The sequence below is a fragment of the Pelodiscus sinensis genome, chromosome 14 (genome assembly GCF_049634645.1).
Source record: "Pelodiscus sinensis isolate JC-2024 chromosome 14, ASM4963464v1, whole genome shotgun sequence".
NCBI classification, from domain to species: Eukaryota; Metazoa; Chordata; order Testudines; family Trionychidae; genus Pelodiscus; species Pelodiscus sinensis.
In genome coordinates, this window is record NC_134724.1 from 41273039 (window position 1) to 41293216 (window position 20178).

The 20178-nt window shown below is 44.1% G+C and overlaps 1 protein-coding gene across 8 annotated transcripts in view; it reads right to left on the reverse strand.

The window, feature by feature from the left end:
- Positions 1–20178, reverse strand: part of TLN2 (talin 2) — a 368094-nt gene that overhangs the window by 303220 nt on the left and 44696 nt on the right. For 7 of the 8 annotated variants that reach the window (XM_075897670.1, XM_006127334.4, XM_006127338.3 and 4 more), the window contains exon 2: positions 2995–3093. The exons of the other annotated variant lie outside the window; for it this stretch is intronic. The gene's annotated coding sequence lies outside the window, so the exon portion shown is untranslated. The remainder of the gene's footprint in view (positions 1–2994; positions 3094–20178) is intronic. 8 annotated transcript variants of the gene reach the window in all.

Below are 20178 nucleotides of genomic sequence, written 5' to 3' on the forward strand. Positions count from 1 at the left end.
CGATTAATTAATCGAAATTTAACATCCCTGGTTGCTACAAGATGTAAGCTCTTTGAAATCCTAAATAATAAGGACTTGCCAATATGGGGGAAAAGCCTAGTACAGTGAGCATGAAACAACTATTACTGAATTTCTTTTTTGGATGAGCTTTCCATATGGACACACTTTTTCTGCAATTTATACAATTTAGGCTAACCTACTTCCACAGTGGACTATCCTAAACTGCACAAACCCATTCCACTTTAAAATTCACAACCTAGTTATTCTGCACTAAAGTCCCTGGGAATTCCTCAAACAGACAAGCTCCACATATCACATACACCACAACTACAATTTGATTAGTTTCTGTTAGGAGACAGTCCTACTGTCTTTTTTATTTATTAGAGTTCTTGCCTGGGCGTAATACAAAATGGAGTCTGAGGGGTTCTCTTTTCCTCAGAGCAGCTTTCCCGCCAAAATCAGGTAGAGGAAGGTTGTGCATTCAGTACCAAACCTGTGCACTCAGCACCAAAAGCTGTGCACATCGCCCCATTTGCCTGCGTGTGCATCCATCCTTTGCACATGGCACTCAATTTCTTATGCACCCGGCCCTAGTTCTTTGCACCCTTCTCCGTTCAGGGTTTTCCCCGCCTTGAAGTGCTTATAAACCCTTGTCAAGGAGCACTCGTGTTCTTTGGCTCCCCTCATGTCCTGTGCATGTGTCTGTGATCACCATCGTTCCCCTGCGTCATCATCTACCCTGAGGAGGCCAGGGTTCCAGCCTGCAGTCTGACAAGACTACCCACAGCTAGTGACTTTTATTGAAATAAGGGAAGTCTCTTCCGCTCCCACTAAGACTTTGGGACTTAGAACACTGTCTCACTTACGGGATACTCGGACAGGATCTGGTACTCCATCAAGCGTCAGCTCGTAGGAGGCGAGAAACATCCATCGAGGGAGCGCTCCATTTGTCCTCCCTTAAGGCTTCCCATTAGCCGCAAGGTTGTAGGTCACGGACATCTAACATCAATCGCCGCTTTGAATGTAATGTATATCTTTATGTGTGCGGGACTCTCCTAACTTCTTCTTTTCTAGGGTTAGGGTGGGACTGATGCTAAGTTGTATGTTGTTTGCTGATGTTTGATCTTTTACCTTTTAAAATACATGGTTTGGCCCTAAATTCTTGTTGGTTGGTGATTTCTAAGTTCTTTCCTGGTGATTAGATACAGGATACCAGGCCGAATCTGGCTTCTGTGGGAGGGCACCTTAGGCTTTAATTAAATTGCATAGCCCACAGCATAGCAATTGTTTACCTCAGCTCTCAGGGTAACAGTGTATTTGTTTAAAACATTGGTTTCACAACCACTCCATTTTTCTGTACCTGCTGCCATTTCTCCACGAGTATTCATTCCCATTGTAGCATGCCTACTCTTTCCAACTGTTCCACAGTAACACAACACAGATTGTAGGGTAAATCCCACGGGCATCCCTGGGTAATTGCTTAGCAAATGCCTATATTCTAACTTATTTTAGGTAACTAAGGTGAAGCTCAGCCTGTTACCTAAAATTGTCTATCAAGCCAAAACAAAAACAAAAAACATCCAAGTTGGAGACAAACCCGTCAGAAAGGGATTCATTTAACAGAATTGTGGAACCATTTCTCAACACAACGGACAACACAGAAAACATTATCCTGTATTTCAATCAATATACTGCAGAGTAGATATGCTATTAGATCAATAGGACTATTTCATCAGCCATTCTATAAAACTGAAGGTCCTCAAATTCAACAATTTCCATAAAAGAAAATAGACTGGAGATGGGTAACAGAAGCAATGTGAAGATATCTACAAAGAGGAAATTGTGGAGAGTTACAGAAAGAGCACAAGGAGGGAAGCTATATAGCTGCCAATGGAACTGATGAGCAAGCAGAGGAATGAGCAGCTAAGATAGTCCAAGACACTATTATGCAAGTGGCAAATTTATTATAGCCAAAACCAACAGTTTACCTGCCCCAACCATGCTTGTGGTGACTATAAAGTTATGACTGACTTAGTTTATAAAACCCACAGACTTTAGATTAGCCACCCACAGTCCACAAATAGGTGGAATCGACCTAGCATTGGTTTTTCAGATGCAGTAATAGAGTATATTTAAAATCATAACAACATTAGCATGTTGTAATGTTCTGGTGCACTAATGAATGTTGCAAATGGTTCACACATGGCGTTTCCAGGAATCCAAGTTAGGGAGGAACATACTGCAATAACCGACAAAAACACCATCATTCAAGCAATTTGGAACACTGCAGAGTCAAATAACTGGTAGAAATTTAAAGCACTTAAGAACCTCAAACCATTCTGCATTTACAGGTCATGTTTTGTTCTGTATTTGTTGACAGCCAAGTCACCTATCTACATGTAGGTAGCTCCAATGCCTGTACATATTTTGTTTTAAATGAACCAATACCATAAACATTTATTAAGGAACACATTCAGTCAGTGATGGAGATCCCAGTAAAGACTCAATTGCACTCCATTAGTTATTCTAAAATTAGGATAGCTATTGTCATGACATACTCCCTTTCTAGCACAAATTTTCACGGATAAGGAAGTCAAGTTCTTTGTCTGAAGTGGTTGCAAGATCATTTAGCAAAAGGAGATAACAATAAGAGAAAAATCCAGATTTTAAATGATAAATGGGAGTTTTCTGTTGACTTAGTGAGCTATTTTCATGTTAACTTTAAATGATGAAGATATGAAATACAATTTGAAGAATTAATGCAATTTATGTTATCAGCATTCTTAGAGCTCAAGTACACCACCACTGTGTAAGCACTAAGAATTTGAGAACTCAGTCTGCAACCTGAGGTGTGTTAAATCATTTGCTCTTATACACACACTCACTACAAGTACATCATCTAGTCTCTAGCATCTTTTTTAGCTTTTAAGACCTACACACTCGCCTTTGAAGATAATTATACATGCACTTCAAAAGATATACTATTGTACTTACACATTCCTTCAAACAGATCTGGCGATGTAATGGAAAGGTACAGACCATCAATGCAGTCCAAAGGCAAACAAGATCTGGATGGTAACACACAGCAGAGCACTGGTGAAATAAAAACACTGTAAGAATTCCATCTCAAGACACACACAGTTTAGTAACTGTAAGAGAAACAACCTCATATCATAACACCATTGTTCGGAACCAAAGCAACACTAAGTTAAACAAAGAAAGGCAGCATGAAATTTGACACTCAAGTGCCCCATAAATGGGTGAGTGGCAGAGTGAAGTTGGAAACCAGCCAACAATGTTCTACTTTGTAGTATTTGGTTACTTCGTTACTGCAGAGCAAAATGCCTAAATCTAAGAATCTCTAAAGTACTGCAAAGCTACAACTGTTTGTCCATTACTCCTGGGGTTGATCACATGCACAATGTAGGAGAGAAACAGGAAAAGATCCTACTGAGCAACAATTACCAGTAATTATGGTATCACTATATTTCAGTTTACCAAGATGTTACAATTTTCTACCAATCCTTACATGGTTATCTAAATGTTGGGTATGGTCAATCATTCCCAGCCACTTACAACATGCTTGTGAATCTAGTTCCTTCAGAACACCGAAAGGTATTTGTTCTCACTAAGACTGTGAAAAGTTCAAAAATTACAGTATTTGAACAAGACTGTAACAAAGAAGCTATTTTAAGTGTCATGTTTTATTCCCATATATAGATCGCTGAAATTTGAGGTCACCGAGTATAAGCAAACATGGGAAACATGAATTGCACACTGTATTCCAAATGAGGTCTCACCAGTGCCTTGTATAATTGTACTAACACTAGGGATGGTAGATACCATGTAATTGCATAGTCATGTAACTGCATGAAATCTTAACAGATACGTAACTATTCAATAGTCCCCAAGGGAGGGGCTGGCGCCATCGCCCCACTCCCAGGTAGCACCCTGCCATCCCGTCCTGCTGTCTCTAGAAGGAGCAGCAGCACAGGTTGGCAAGAAGGAGTTGGTCTGCGAGGGGAGCCAGTTTAAAAATCAGCCACGTGCAGAACAGCTCTGCTTGCCACCCGGTGATGCTACCCTCTGATAGAAAGGCATCCGTGCAGGACGGCAGCAGCCCCTGTCTGTGCAGGATCCAAACTTCCCACGGACAGAGGCTGCTCCAGCCCAGGCTGCCACAGACAGAAGCTGCTTTGTGGTAGCCTCCTCTGCTCCCTTCTCCCTCTGCCGTGCCGCTGCCTGTTGCTTCAAAGTCAGCTTCCTACACATATCGGCTCCCACCTGCCCCTTCACCCTCGAAGCTGTTGCCTCTCTAGCAGAGGAACTGGCTCTCACTGTCCCCCACCCCCACGCCATCTGCCCCTCCCCTCCTGCCACCAGAGGCAGCAAGGGGGAAGGGGATGTGTGTAGTCAACAAGATTAACAGATAAGATCAGGCTTATCGGATAGTCGTCTACACGTTTGACATCCCTGACACTTTCCTGTCTCTACCAGATTCCATTAGCCTTTTTCATGCCCACATTCCACTGGCAGCTCATAGTCATCCTGCAATTGATAAAGGCACTTGGGTCTTTGTTCTCTGTTGCTTCCAATTTATGCATTCTCAGCTTACAGCAAAAATTCAAGTTACAGGCAGTCCCCGGGTTTCGTACAAGATAGGGACTGTAGGTTTGTTCTTAAGTTGAATTTGTATGTAAGTCGGAACTGGCGTCCAGATTCAGCCGCCGCTGAAACTGACCAGCGGCTGACTACAGGAAGCCCGAGGCAGAGTTGCTCTGCCCCGGGCTTCCTGGAATCAGCCGCTGATCAGTTTCAATAGGCTGAATCTGGACGCCTGGGACAGAGCAGCTGGGGTGCTACTGGGTTGGTCCAGTAGCACCACTCCTCAGCACTACTGGACCAACCCAGCAGCACCCTAGCTGCTCTGCCCCAGGTGTCTCCAAGTCAGCTGCTGCTGAAACTGATCAGCGGCTGATTCCAGGAAGCCCGGGGCAGAGCAAGTCTGCCTCAGGCTTCCTGTAGTCAGCGCTGGCCAGTTTCAGCAGCGGCTGACTTGGGGACTCCTGGGGCAGAGCAGCTGGGGTGCTACTGGGTTGGTCCAGTAGCGCCGCTCCTCAGCGCTACTGGACCAACCCAGCAGCACCCCAGCTGCTCTACCCCAGGTGTCTGTGAGAAAAGCCTGGTCTGCTGGGGGGGCGGGTAGGAGGGGGAATAGCTGCGCCTCCCCTCCCCCAGCAGACCAGGGAGACGCGGAGCAGCTTGGAGGATGCGGGCGGTGGGACCGCGGCGCGTCTGGGCGGTCCCGCCACCCACGTCCTCCGGAGCGAGAAAAGCCCAGTTCGTAAGTACGGATCCGACATAAGTCGGATCCGCGTAACTTGGGGACTGCCTGTATTCCCTAAGTATAAGACTTTGCACTATCAAATTCCATCCCATTTCTATTACTCCAGTTTTCAAGGTCATCCAAATCGTCACATATGATATTCCAGCAATACCTCCCAACTTTGTGTCATTTGCAAATTTTATTAGCACGCTGAGTTTGACTTGCACCTCAGATATAGGAATTTCTACTTGCGTATCCACATTTCTATCTGCAGCTGCTCCTAAGAGCCTTATTAAAGATCCCTTCCTCAGTGCTTACCAGTCCTACTTATTTACTTGTTTTCCTTTTCTGTATATGGCTATAGAGACTTTTACTATTGGTTTTAATTTCCTTTGCCTGGTCCAACTCGACTTGGTCTTTGGCAGTTCTCTTTTCATCCCTGAACTTTCTGACCTCCAAGAGAGCTTTCCTTACTGAACCCTCACAGTTTCCATCCCTTGTAGACTTTCTGCTTTCTCTTAATAACCTGTTTGAGATGCTTGCTCTTCCAGTTTGGTCTGCAACCCTTCCCCACAAATTATTTCCCCTTTCTTGAAATGCAGATATCAGATACTTTAAACCAAAGTTGTAGTATCTAATTCCAAGCCCCCACCACATTCAAATCCTTGAGTTCTTCAGTCCAGTACTCTTCAATTACTAATTTCCTTTTTTTTAAAAAAAAAAAAAGTCTGCCCTTTTGATATCAAGGATCCTAGTTATCATCCTCTTTTTGTTTTTCCTTCCATTTTGCTTTAAATTAATTAGTTAACAATGACTCATATTAGTGACCTCAGCTCTTCTATGAACTCCTCTTTACTTATCAACACTAAAACTGAAATAACCCCTCTTGTTTGGTGAAAACACCTAATAGCTATCACATCTGGGAATACCTTGGCCCTACCACTATTAGTGCCATTTGTCTTTCAATCTATATCTGGGAAATTGAAGTCTCCTATCATCACACAATTCCCAATATTTATTTCATTAAAAATATTATAGAGGAGTCTATCCAGATTGGATCCTGGGAGTCTGTAGCAGATCTCAAGCACTACTCCAGGGGAGCCTCTGTTAGCTTTCTTCCCCCAAATCACTGTGCCCCCAACAGATTCTATTTTATTCATTCCATCACTTCTATTTTTTTTTCTTTTTTTGACATTCTACCTCATCGGTAATATACAATGACATTGCACCACCTTTATCTAGATTTCTATCCTTGCTACCCAACACATACTCTTTGCTACCTGTATTCCAATCATAACTACTATTCAGCCACATTTCTGCTATCCCTATAATACAAAATGTTATGGCCTGAAATTGTTAAAGACCAGTTCTAGTACTATTTATCTCTGGAACCTGAAATGTCTACACTGGATATGAGAAAAACTATTTCACTAGAAGGGTGATGAATAGGGTTGCCAGATGGTTTAACCAAAAATACCGACACACGCCCCCTCAAAAAAAAAAAAACACCAGGAAAAAAATCTGTTGAGAAAAAAAAAGGGGGGAAGGCAAAAGTTGTTGAGAAAAAAAGAGCATCCCAACAGCAGTTATTAAGCGAAAAATAAAATTAAAAAATCAGCATGGCCCCTTGAAGAAGAAGCTTTTTTGCCAGCGGCCTTCTTGTTTTTCTGTTCCAGCCACAAGACAAGCCCCTACGGAACCAGGTAAGTGGGGGGGCGGCCAGGGGCCCCTGGCAAGCGCTCCGGGGGACCCGGCGGGGGGACCAGGGGCTGAGCACAGTTGTTGAGTATATCGTAGAGTTGCCAGGTGTCCAGTATTTTCACGTCCTGGCAGGGAAAAAAAAAAAAAAATCAGAAAATACCGAACATTTTAGGTGTCTGGTACTTTTGTGAATTTTTTTTTAACCGGACAGGAGGCAAAAATACGGGACTGTCCGGGTCAATACCGGACACCTGGCAACCCTAGTGATGAAACACTGGAATAGGTTACCCAGGGAGGTGATGGAATCTCCAACCCTACAGATTTTTAAGTTGTGAAGTGATTTAGTTAGGATTGGTCCTGCTTTTAGAAGGGGTTTGGAATGGACAACCTCCTGAGGTCTCTTCTAACTCTCTGATTCTATGAGTTGGGTGATATTTCTAGGAGTCATCATGCTTTTAAGACAATTTATCATTGCTTGCTGTGTAAAAAGGTATACAGCTACCGAAGGAAGCATAGTGTTAAATGAGGGCTTAGGTGCTGGGACAAATATGAACTTAAAACTAGGAGAGAGGGTGAGGTAGGACAAAGGAAACCATAAAGAACAATGCTGATTAGCAGGAAGTCTATACAAAGCACAGTGTAATAAGGATACAGGGTAGTAACACACACACACAGCTAGACTTCAAAACAAGATTCCCAAAAATTGACTAACTTGTAATGCCTCACTGAAGCAACAAAACCAAACTAGTATTCCAATTCCTGCCATAATCTGCACTATGTACACAATTTCCTCCTCTGTTCACTGGTAGTTGATTGGTTTTCCTCCCCATAGCTAGAATGGTACAACACTGTTTTAAATTTCCATGGACTGTTGTATACAAAGATTCAACAGAAAGAATCTGGAAACTGAAGTCATTTATTTGTTGTAAAAGTATAGCAGCCACCATTTTTGCTGATTTTTAGCATTGTAGCTGATCTATGTGGTAAGGTTGCTGTTTGAGAAGATGTGCAATCATTCACAGCATGAATGCTTGCCTTCTGACACAGTAAAATAACTTGGCCTAGTACTGCAAAGCTAATCCAACATCAGAGCAGCTCACACAACTAACAGTGATTTATGTTTATGTTCATTTGTTTTCCAAGGCTTTTAGAACAATGAACAGCATTAATAGTTTGACCTTCAATTTTAACCCCGTATAAGTTTAGGTGTCACATCCAGTCCAGGTGGAGGGAATTACAGCCTTGTCAACTTGCAGTTTTACTGTGAATTTTGAAAGTCTGGCAAGGACTAGTCACCTCATGATGATACAGGAAGCACCAGCCCTCTTACAAACTTTGTCCCTGCTTGGCGGGAACTCTTTATCAGCTGTCAGTCACGGTTGCTGCAGGAAGCAGGTACAGCTCTCTGCCCTAGTTTGTACTATGCTTTTACACTGAAGACTACAAAAAGGACAGAAAGCTTGAGCCAGAAAAAACAAGTAAAAGTAACCCACCATCCTCATGATAAACATGATTTATCAAGACACGGAACAAATGTAGGCAATTATAAGCCAAGGCAACACACAATGAGCTGCCATAAAAGGTTCAGCTTGAGCTCAAGTTTCCATCAGTTCCTACAATATCAGATGTTAGCTTGCTCATCATCTGTACCCTTTCCAGCATTCATGATTAAGACAGTCTGGATTCTTGGATGCAACTGGATTCAGTGTAATGCAAATATTCAGTTTGTGCTCTATATCCTTCCTTCTTGCTACACCACCTCAATTTCTCATGCCAGCAGAAGTAGCCTTTCCTTAGAAGCAATGCCATTAATTTTATCACTAGCAACCTATGATACGGCAACAGAAGGGACCCACCTGATACAGCATATAACACTAACAATGGCCCATTATCTTTCCCATTCCAAGACACTAAAATTATTGTTCTAAAATGGTCTCACAAAAGTAACAGTGTCTGGAAATCCAATCTGCAGATTACTCCAGCTAAATTACAAATTGCAATATTTTCTTTTTGCTCAATAGTCATGAGCTGTAACACATCAGTATGGTAACAGCTGCAAAGCAACACCGTATGTTGGCTGTCCTATGGATTTGGATTAAACAGTCGTCTCCTCTGCTTCTGTGTTGCTGAGAGCTGTCCCCACTAAGATTAAAGTACAAATAATCTGCCAATCGCTTTGGAAATCTGGGAAAGTCACTTAAATTCTGGGCCCTTTGTAAAAAGTAAACATTAACCTGCTTCATAAACCCACTGGGCCGGCACATGCAACATCTCTCCTCATACTGCACCATGAGAAGAGTCAGAGCACTTGGGCTAACACCCAGCAGTTTTCTCTACCATTGAATCAGTGAGAAATCCCAAGCCAAGAGGAGAAAATGGGACATGTAGCATCCACAGGAACATAGAACTCAAACCACCATCACTATTGCACAAGGTGAGTAGTGACCCTACGGATGCTCCACCGTAGACGATTCCCAAGCAGTACCTGTAATCAGAGGACCAGGATGTAGGAGTCAGTTCAGAAACAGGTGTCAGCACGGTGGAACTGAAAATGGCATTGGAGGCAGAGTTCCCAGTCAACGCACAATATTATGCGGCGGTGTGAAGGACGGATGACCATGTTGTTGCTCTACAGATCTCAGAGCCAGGGACATTCTTGAAGGTGGTGACGGATGAGGAGCTAGACCTTGCTGAGTATTTACAAACCGTATCTGGAGGGGCCATATTACTAATTTGGTGACACTGTCTGACAGAGTTCAAGACCTGCTCAGAAAAAATTGCTGAGCCCTTTTCTGCAATGGAAAGGAAAAGTCTGGGGAACAGTGTTCCCGCTAAGAATTTCCATCCTTGAGTGGGGTGAATTTTCCTTTTGGCAGGTTGAAATTTCTTAACACCAATATTGAGGTGGGACGTGGATGTGCACCTACCAGAACAAAACCTAGAGATATAAATATGCAGGGCTCGACAAATAATGCAATCTACTCGCCCGTGGCCTGGAAGAGCCGGGTTTGGGTGATCGGCGCATGCGCCGACTGCCGGACAGCACAGCTGGTGAGTGGGGCTTGCCATGGTTCGGCGAGCCCTGTAAATATGTATTTTAAATAGTCCATAAGTGTGCTCAGCCAGGCTGCCCGTTAACCTGTTACCGGTAAGCATCATTCAACATAAGTGTGTGTGTGTGTGTGCTCACCACATGCACCAGTGCCTGAAAACGTTTCCTTAGCAATACCCATAGGCGAGCGGGTTCTTGGGGGAGGGAGGCCCAGGTCACTCCTGCGACCCCCACAGAAAGGGCTGCTGCCCAAACAGCCTCTGTCTACGGTGAGCCTCAGGCCGCCCTGGGCAGAGGCTGCTTCACAGCAGCCTCTTCTATTCCCCTCCTGCGACCTCCAATAGAAGCAGTGGGTGGGGGTCCGGGGGCACTACAAAGACAGTGTTGGGGGAAAACCAGATTCCGCCAGTATTGACTCCTGTCCCCCCCTCCTTTGCTGCCTCTCATACACAGTAATCGACTACTCACTAACATCCCTAGATACTACGAGCCCCTTCGCCCTCTCAGCACAGGCGACACAGAACTGCAGTGATTTGCATAACGGCTTTGCAGAATCCGAGGGCCCTGCAAACACCCAGGGCACGCAGCAACTGCATGAAGCTTCAGAGGGAACCGGGAGGAAAATGACCTGACCCACAGGAGACCAACTTAAGTAGGAAAGCAGGGTGGAGTTGCATCTACATCTTGTCTTTATAGAAGACTTTGTACAGAGGTTCCAAAGTCAGGGCCCACAACTCAGTCCTCCTAGTTGATGCAATAGCCACAAGGAAGGCCATCTGCTAGGACAAGTGCAGAAGGGAACAAGTGTCCATTGGTTTGAAGGGCGTCCCAATAAGCCTGGAGAGGACCAGATTAAGTTCCCACTGAAGAATGTGGGAACCGTACATAGGAGAAGAGACACTTACAAGGTCAGAGAAATCTCACTGTCGTGTCACGGGAAAACACGGACGGACCTTGGATCTACGGGTGAAAAGCAGAGATCTATGTCAGGTGCACTCAGAGCAGGATGTAAAATCCCATTTAATTAATTAACAGGTTAAACAGGGGCAAGCGGGAGGACATAGGCTTGCCGCACCCAGCGGTCCGTAGTTATAGAGTGCCATACCGGGAGAAACCAACGCAGGCAGTGTGAAAAGGTCACAGGGCAAGGATCCGGTGGTGTCAGAGGTATCTCATCCTCAATCATACCCTCAAAATGGGCACGGGAAGGTGGCTTTAGGAAAGGGGGAGCCAGGTGAACAGTGTCACATAGGGACCTGTCCCTCAAATTAACAGGTTAAAACTTCACATCCCTACTTTGTTTTCCCTGTAAATAGTTTCTAGCCTAGGAACCTACACCAATTAACCACTAAGAGCAGTAGACTGACTAGATACTATTTACAGGAGAAACAAAGACCAGCTAGGGACATGTGCAACAGCTAATGCAGAAATGAGCAGGTTCCAAGCTTGTGCCACTCCAGGGGATACCTGAGCCAGCTGTCCTACAGGTCCTGCTCAGGGAAAATCTTCCACCACCGGTGCCTGTGGTAAGCACCCACACCTGCATTGAATGGACATGAGAAATCACTTGAATCAAAATTTGTAAAGTCTTGTAAAATGTTACTCAAAATTAGGTTCATTTATTGCTTATGGATAATTGAAGCCGTCATTGAAATTGTACCAATGTGGGCTCTGCTCCTCCCATTCACTGAATTCTAAATGTACAAATTAGGCATGTAATGAATGTTTGAGTAAAGCATAGTGAGTGGTGCAGATGGTCACAATCACAGATGATTCCCTGTAGGATTCAGTCACCAGTATTATTACTAGCTTGACATGGAGGATTAATGCCACAGACATCTGACTAGTCAAACATCCCTGTCTAAACAGGAACATATCTGATGAACAACCAGCAGTCCTGGATTTGTGCTACACTGTGCCTGTGAACTGTCTCTGCTCATGGCTTCACTGCAAGGCATTGACATAAAAGATTAAGTATGCAAGGAAAAGCTCACATTTTTACAACACCTCACAGGTTAAATCCCAAGACCATTGACTAATAATTATCTGTAACATTAGTTTGTTTCTCTTTCACATGTAATGCTAGGTCAAGTGTATGGTCATTTCATAATACTCTGTGATCCATTCCAGTGTCCACTGTCTCAGGGTGAAATACAGCTCTAATGTCAATGACAGCAACTCCCACCAAGTTAAATGTGATACTACTTAGGCCAACAGTGAGTTCGCCATACTTCACATTAAGTTGGCCAATGCCTAGAACCTTCAAGTAGCACCGGGAAGAGGTACCAGGGTGAAGAAACTAATTAATGAGAGAAATCAATTTACAGGTAGCAAGTTTACAAAATATTAAGCCAAGTCAGACTTGTTCTTGAATGTTTATACACAGATGCCATTAGAAAGTTAATGGCTTCTTTTATCATGGGATTGTTCTTATCACCCTTTGATCAGTACAGAAAATGCTCCCCTGCTGTTAAAATGCTTATTGTCCACTATGGCAATAGATGATCCTACTCAAAGCCTTTAGAAGCTTGCTTCAAACAAATACTGAAAGCATTTCCTGCCAATTGGAAAGAGATACAGACCAGCATCTACAAAGACAGAAACCTCCATCTATTAGAAATATATATAACAATTAACACTACCAAAGGCAGACAGAGGTTGATTTAACGCTGGTTTTATTGACAGCCTTTAACAATTATCCTCTTTGTACTTGTATGCCAGATAGATAAAGCAACACTGATTCCTCAAATATGAACTGGAAATTCCCAATACAGATGATCCTCAATTTAAAGGCCTTCCATTTCAATCTGAAATTTCCACATAATACATATTTTTAGGCAGACACAGAGATTAACTGTACTAAAGTAAGTTTTTCCTCAGTCTGATAAAGCAAGAGCATATATGGTTTAAGTACATTAGATTTAGTTTTTCGCTATGATTTAAGGTGCTCCAGTTCCTCCATTTTCAGCACCAGCCACTTTTAACCTACTTCTCTGGTCAAAACAGAAGTCTTGGACCCTTTACCTGATACTACAGGGATGTAAAATCCCGTTTAATTAGTTAACCGGTTAAATGTTACATTTAACCCGTTAACCACTTAACTGTGACCCAGCCAGGTTGGAGCGGCTCCCCATTTGTGGCATGAGCTGGGGGCTGCTCCAGCCCCGCCAGGTCCACCATACCGTGGGTTACAGACAAGCTGCTCTGGCAGGGCCAGGCCCATCATACTGCGCTTTGGACCGGGAGCTACTCTAGCCCGACCAGGCTGGAGCGCCCTCCATTCACAGCACAGCAGGGCAAGCCTGTCGGGTGGGGGACCACTCCTGTGCAGCCGGGCCACTGGTTAACCGGTTACATCCATCCCTAGTCCTGTCAATCCCACATGACCTGTGGAAGAAACTATTGAACCTCGGCCCATCACCTTTTGGAAACACTACTGAGAGCAGCACATTTGGGGCCCAGCTAAGGACTCGTACTGTAGGCACTACCAGGTATATTGTTTAATTGTCATGGATAAATTGACTTATAGCAGGGGTTGGCAACCTATGGCTCAGTAGAAAGCCAAATATGGCTCTTTTGAAGCTCGAGGTAGTCCCCGTCCCCCCCGCAATACGCCCACAACAGGAAGCTTCCAGCACAAGATTGGAGCGCTTGTGTCAGCTTCCTGGGGGCAGAGGGGAGGGAAATCCCTGAACATCCCTGTTGGATCTGGCTTGCAGGGAAGAAGTGGAGCTAGAAGCAGCTCCGCACGCTGGCTACCCACAGGAACATGCTCCCTGGAGGCTTTCCCCGCTGCTCCCATTGACCATCCAGCCAATGGGAGCAGCAGGAGGCCATGAGTGGAACACTGTGCTGGGAGCATGGGGCACAAAAATAAGTAAGTGGTCCCCTACACCGTCATGCCCAGACCCCACACTCCCACCCCCCCACTTACCCCCACCACAGAGATCCCACACCCCCAGCACACTCCTGCCCATTCCCCCCCCGGCCAGATACCTACCCACATCCTGCTCCTGATCTCTCCCTTACTCCTGCACTCTCCCCCCGGCCAGACACCCTACCCCCCAGCCCTCTCCTGCACTCTCCCCCCGGCCAGACACCCTACCCCCAGACCACTCCTGCATCCTCCCCCCTAGCCAGAATCTGCACCCTTCCTTGCTTCTGCTCTCTCCCCTCTGGACAGACACCCTACTCCCAAGCCTGCTCCTGCACCCTACTTCGCACCTAGATCCTATACCCTCATCTCTATCCCACTCACCGACAGCCATGCCCCACACACTGAACCCCTCATTTTTGGGCACACCACAAAGCCTTGGGGGACTCACAACATCCACTAACCCTGGAACCCCAGAAGGCCTTGAACCTCAGACCTCCCTGCTGCCTCCCTTCCACCACGGGGCTGGAGCACCAGGGCAGGGAGGTGTGTCAGTTGGGGGCCATATCAATGAGGGTTGGGGGGTTTCGGAGCAAGTTTTTTTTCTTTGTTTTTTTGGTTGGTTTTTTGCTTCTCAGTTGTGTGGTCCCAGACTGATTTTTCTGTGGGTCAAACGCACTGTCCCAAAAAAGGTTCCCCATCCCTGCCATAACTAAAGACAATGCAGAAACCTGTTGTGTTGAGCATAAGCCTCATCTGGCTGCAGCGTCCTGTCCTCACCCCTATCCTGGGGCAGGACCCACAGTCCAGCCCCTATCTAACCGCAGGAAGGGCTGGAGGCAGCCCCGCTCCTGCTGTGACATGGGTAGAAGGGGAGGCCATGATCCAGCTGCAGCAATCCTGGCTTAGCCCCTTGTCCAGCCAGTGCTGCCTGGGTGAAGCAGCCCAGCCCTAGACAGGTACGGTAATCTGGCTCCAGGGCTCCCCCACACACACTCCATTTCCCACCCCAGCACCCTGCTCTGCCTCCTGCATCTCCCACACCCTCCAACCCCCTGCCCTAAGCTCCTCATACACCCCAACCCTGACTCCTGCACCCCCTCATCCACAAACTGCACCCCTGGCAGCAAAAATCCCATTAAATAAAATCTGTGTGTACAGTGCTTCATTTATGCTATTATTAATCATGTCAATTAGCAATAATATTAAGTTGTATATTTTCAGTCATGCAAATAGGCATTCTTATACTGGCTCTTTGTTGACCCCTTGTTCTGAATTTGGATGTAATTTGGCTCTTTGGTTTGAAAAGGTTGCCAACCCCTGACTTATGGGATCATGCCTATTCAATTGACTCTACAACACAGAGCCTTAGGTCATGACCATAATCTGCAACTGCCTCAGTTAACCTCAGAAAACCCTCCTGGGTTGTTGTATTATTGCAAAGCTTTCTGTGAAGTTAGATGTTTAACAAAATACCTCATCAACTAGGCTGACCCACTAACAAAAGCAAAGAAAAACATAAATGTTAGATTTAGTATTTCAACCTTCTGCCTAACAGATTTTCCTGCCCTGATGCTCTGCTGGTGTGGGCATGAAGTTGTACACAAGTATGCCAGTTCCACACATCTGTGTGTGTAGCTTCCCCATGCCAAAAGAGAAAAAAAACACACTCATTCTCACAAGTTTTGTCATCCCCTTTGTCACAGCTGCCTACACATTCATTCATGTACATAGTTAATTCATGCTCAAATGCATTTCTGCATCTGTTCTATATTTAGACAGTCTTTCTAGTTAGCATTTGAGTATCAAGGCAGGTGAACATTTTAATTCAACTTTGATTTAAAGAGGAGCTTACACACTGAACAGAGCAGCAAAGTAAGCTTGTTACACACACTTTTAGAGAGACTCATTAACCCTACAAAAACTTCTCACTCATGAACAACAGGGTTATTTCAAGCATGGAAAATAAACGTTTAAATACTAGGACTAGCATAAATCACACGACTGCATGTTTAATAGACTACAGTATCTGACGTAGAGTCCAGACAAATTCATGTTTTCTAATGCAAGTTGAGATGCTCAGTCTACTGGCACTTCTACCAAAAAAGAATCTACTTTGGGTAGAAAAGAGCAATAGGGGTTATTCCATCACCCCTTTGCAGCTCAGATATACAAATCCAAAACAGTTAGGGTCCTTCCATCTCCTGAAGTGCTCATTAGGAGGAACTTCAAAAACTGCAATGACTTAGATCAACTTTGAAGCGTACTGGTCTGGGAATCTTTGGAAGTGGTGTGTCATTTTACAGGGAGATCGCTACAGCCATTCTGTCTGAAATTAAATTTGAACCCAAGTGTAACGATGCCTTAGAAGTGATATTATGAAGAAACATCACTACAATGTTGTGTCAACACTTTATGTATCACCCTGCCAAACCGACCTGCTCTACTCACAGGAGGACTGGTTAGAAGATGGAGTCCCACTGCTGTACATGACTGAGGTCAAGCAGGGGTTCAAGAGTGATCCACTGTTTAGGATCTGTGGACTCTTCCGATGAAGCAGTTACTGCTATTTATTGTTCTAATGATGTCCATTAGCAGCTTTCATCTCCTCACCAACTTCTTGGGCTGCCTTCCTCGCTGTTCTTCAGAACAGGAAACTGGATTACACTATGGGCTTTGATTATGAAAATGTACATGGATCTGAAAAGCTTACCACTGGATCCATAGTACACATATGAAAGCAGGAGAAAGACTGGAACTAGACAACAGATCTTATTCTGTCAAAGAATTAGACCTTTCGTAAATAGTCCAATATCAAATATAGTTTAAGCTTTCCCCTTTAGGCTGACACTGGAGCAATGCTTTGGGGTATGGATTTCCTACTCCCAGTAGTTTTAAACAAAAGCTGACAATCAATTCCCTCAGACCACTTTTGAAAAATAAAGTTTTTATTGTTAGACTGAGAAAAAATTGCTCATGGACGAATAATTACCTGAACACATGAAGTCAAGTTGCGGATGTTTATATACAAATGCTAACAACCTTAACGGAGCCTGTTCTAATGGAGCCGTATGACTTAAGTTACGAACATTTTACAATTTGTTGTTATTAACAGAATAGAGAATATTTTAATCTCCTGCTACACATTTCTAGTGGTGATCAAATTAACAGCACCTTGTCAGATAATGAAACCATATTATAAGAGTTGTATCAGCCAAGGGCCACTCTTGCCTCAAACACAATGACCTCAGATCAATCATAATTAAGTTTAAGGTCTAGAGGTATCATTAAAGATACGTTAGTGAGAGCCCTATCGTTCAGCCATTTCTTGCAAAACATTCCCAAGTGTTCCACATGGGTGCCTTGTTCAGTTTAACACACCTACCCCGGCATTCAAATGTTATAAAAATTAATTTAAAAAAACTAAAAATCTCATAAAAATGAATGAATGGATCTTGTCTGTCCAGCCTAACAACCAGCTCTCACTCCTTGAAAGTTCTGGACTTTCCATTTCAGCCTACTGAGAAACATGTGCAAAAGACAGACACAGGCTGGATAGGGCTGTTTTTGTTCTGTGGTTATGTGGTGGTGAACATGGGCCAGGCATGGAAAAGAAGTTACTTAAAACGTCATCTAAAGACAGAGACACAATACATAGGAAAGGATGGAACAGCATAGAAAGGAACAGTGGAGTGGACTGGAAAGGAAAAGGGAAGATATTATTCAGTACACTCACAGCTTCCTGTATTCCCCTACACTTCTGCCACAGAAAAACTGTCATGGCTTGTGGGTGTAAAAGAGACCCTATTATTTTCAATACTATGAAGAAATTTGTTCCCTGGGTAAAAAAAGGAAAACATGTCAAGTGTAAGCAGAGCAAGATGATGATGCAGGGCCTAGCTGTAAGAATGGAGCAGCATAAGGAAAACTGCTTATTGGAAGAAAATTATATTATGTAGATAGATCTAAAGAACAATGTGGATTAACTTTATAATGCATCATTCTTCAAGACTCTTGCAATGCCTTGTAGTAGAAGGGAGACTTAGCAAGTAAACTCTCAGGCTGTATGCTTTGTTGGATGTGCACAGAAAAATAAGTTTAGCTTAGCTAATCCTTATGGCTTTTTTAATTTGTTAACTAGATTTAGAATCTATCAATCACCCAAGTATACAATACAGAAAGCTGCAGTAAGAGAAATCTAGAATTCCAGTTGCCACTGAGCGTCATTTTCTTATTTTATATTGCATAACACATGCCCTTTATTTTGGAACACCATGGCTACAAACAATAATGGTGATGCCAGAAGTCTATTACCTATTTTACTTCAGCATAACTCAGCTTTCCCAAAGGAAGCCCATCCTATACTTCAGTGGTCACCAACCAGTGGATCTTGAAGCCTTTGACAGGTGATCCTGACAGGTTTGGCCAGGAGGCTATCAAGTGCCAGCACTTCATCTGCCTCTCTCAGCACTAGCGTGCTACTCCTACCCTTTGCCTTGGAGCTGCCTCCCACCCCCTGGGAGACTCCTGCTTGCTGTGCAAAGCATGGGGAAAAGAGATGGGGGTGCGGATATCTGGGTGCCCTTCTCCCCCCCCCCCCAAGTCTCATCTCCATAGAGCAGAGGGGGGACAGGGATGAAGGGAGTTTGCTGGCTGCTTTTGGGAGTGGTGCTGGGTCAGGATGGGGGTGAGCCTGCCTTCGCACCACTACACCACAATCCAGAAGCCACCTGAGGTAAGCAGTGTCCAACTGGAGCCTGCATTCTGAACCCCTGCCCTGGTCCTGCACCTCAAACTCCTGCCCTAGTCCTAAGTCCTCCCTGCACCCAAGCTTCCTTTCAGAGCCTGCATCTCAACTCCCTGCCCCAAGATCAGCTCAGGGTCTCTCCCACACTCCAAATTCTTTAGCCCAAGATCAGAGCCTGCATCCCCCTCCCCCGTGCCCCAGTCCACTGCTAGCTGCCTAATAAAAGTAAATGAGGATGGAGGAAGAATGGAGTGAGCAGGAGCGGAGTCTTGGACAAGGGGTGGAAGAAAACAGGGCAAGGGTGTTTGGGTCTGAGATAGATCCTGGATTGCACTTAAATTCAAAAAGTGATCTTGTGCTTAAAAAGGTTGGAGACCCCTGCTATACTTGCTTTCAATGGGGCTTACTCCAAAATTAAGTGCACTCTTAGCACAGTCAGTCTTTGCTTTTTGATAACTTGGAATCAGATCTGCATCAAAACGACAGTGGGCGAGGGGAAGAGGACAGCTAGTTGTAGAAGTTTTAAGGACACTGTACAGTTAGTTAAAAAATTTTGCAAATTACAAAAAGAGAGAGAGAGAGAGAGAGAGAGAGAGAGAGAGAGAGAGAGAGAGAGAGAGAGAGAGAGATATATTAAGGACAGCCTTCAGTCAACAACTCAGGAGACTGCTGCAATTGCAAATGTGAAACATTTATGTAACATTTAAGATTTAGTTTAACAACATATAGGTGCTATAGAGTTTGTGTGTATGGTTTGGTTCTTGCCATTCCTAATACACTGCTGATGCAGCCATAGCTTGATACAGGTAATGAGCATTATGTACTATTTCCTACATTAATAAAAATAAAATTATCAAAAAAAATTACACAAAGTATTGTAAAGTGTTGTAAAATGCTGTACTGAGTTGTAAGTTAACATGTATTAGTGATCAGATTTGCATTATTGTTTGAAGTATATGAACAAGTATCAGTGGGAAATTCAATTTAAAAATCAGTGATTTTTTATTAAAATCGCTTTGATTTAAATCAATGTACCCTGTGACACACAAACACAATGGGATAAAGGCCACAGGGCTAAAATTGCTGTTTAGACGTTCAGGCTGAGACTGAAGGTCCCTGTGAGGTTCCAGAACTCACTACAGAAGAGGACTAGATTCTCATAAAGGCCATAGCTCTTATGAGAGCACCAGTGGCTGTCCCATGTAAGAGATTGTACAGAGCCATGTACTTGGAATGGCTGATAACTATGGAATACAGTGGGCTTGACATGGTCCTCAGTCACACTAGCATGCTATGGTTTGGGAATATTTAAGAGGGAGGCTTATGACAAATCAGAGCATTTATCAGTGGGTTTCTTTTATTCTCCTTATTTCACCTCAGCGTTACAGAATCATCTCTTCCTGTTACCATGGAAACCATCCAGATCTTTACATTTCCATTGTTAAGAATTAATGGACTGCTTGTGAAGCACTAGATCA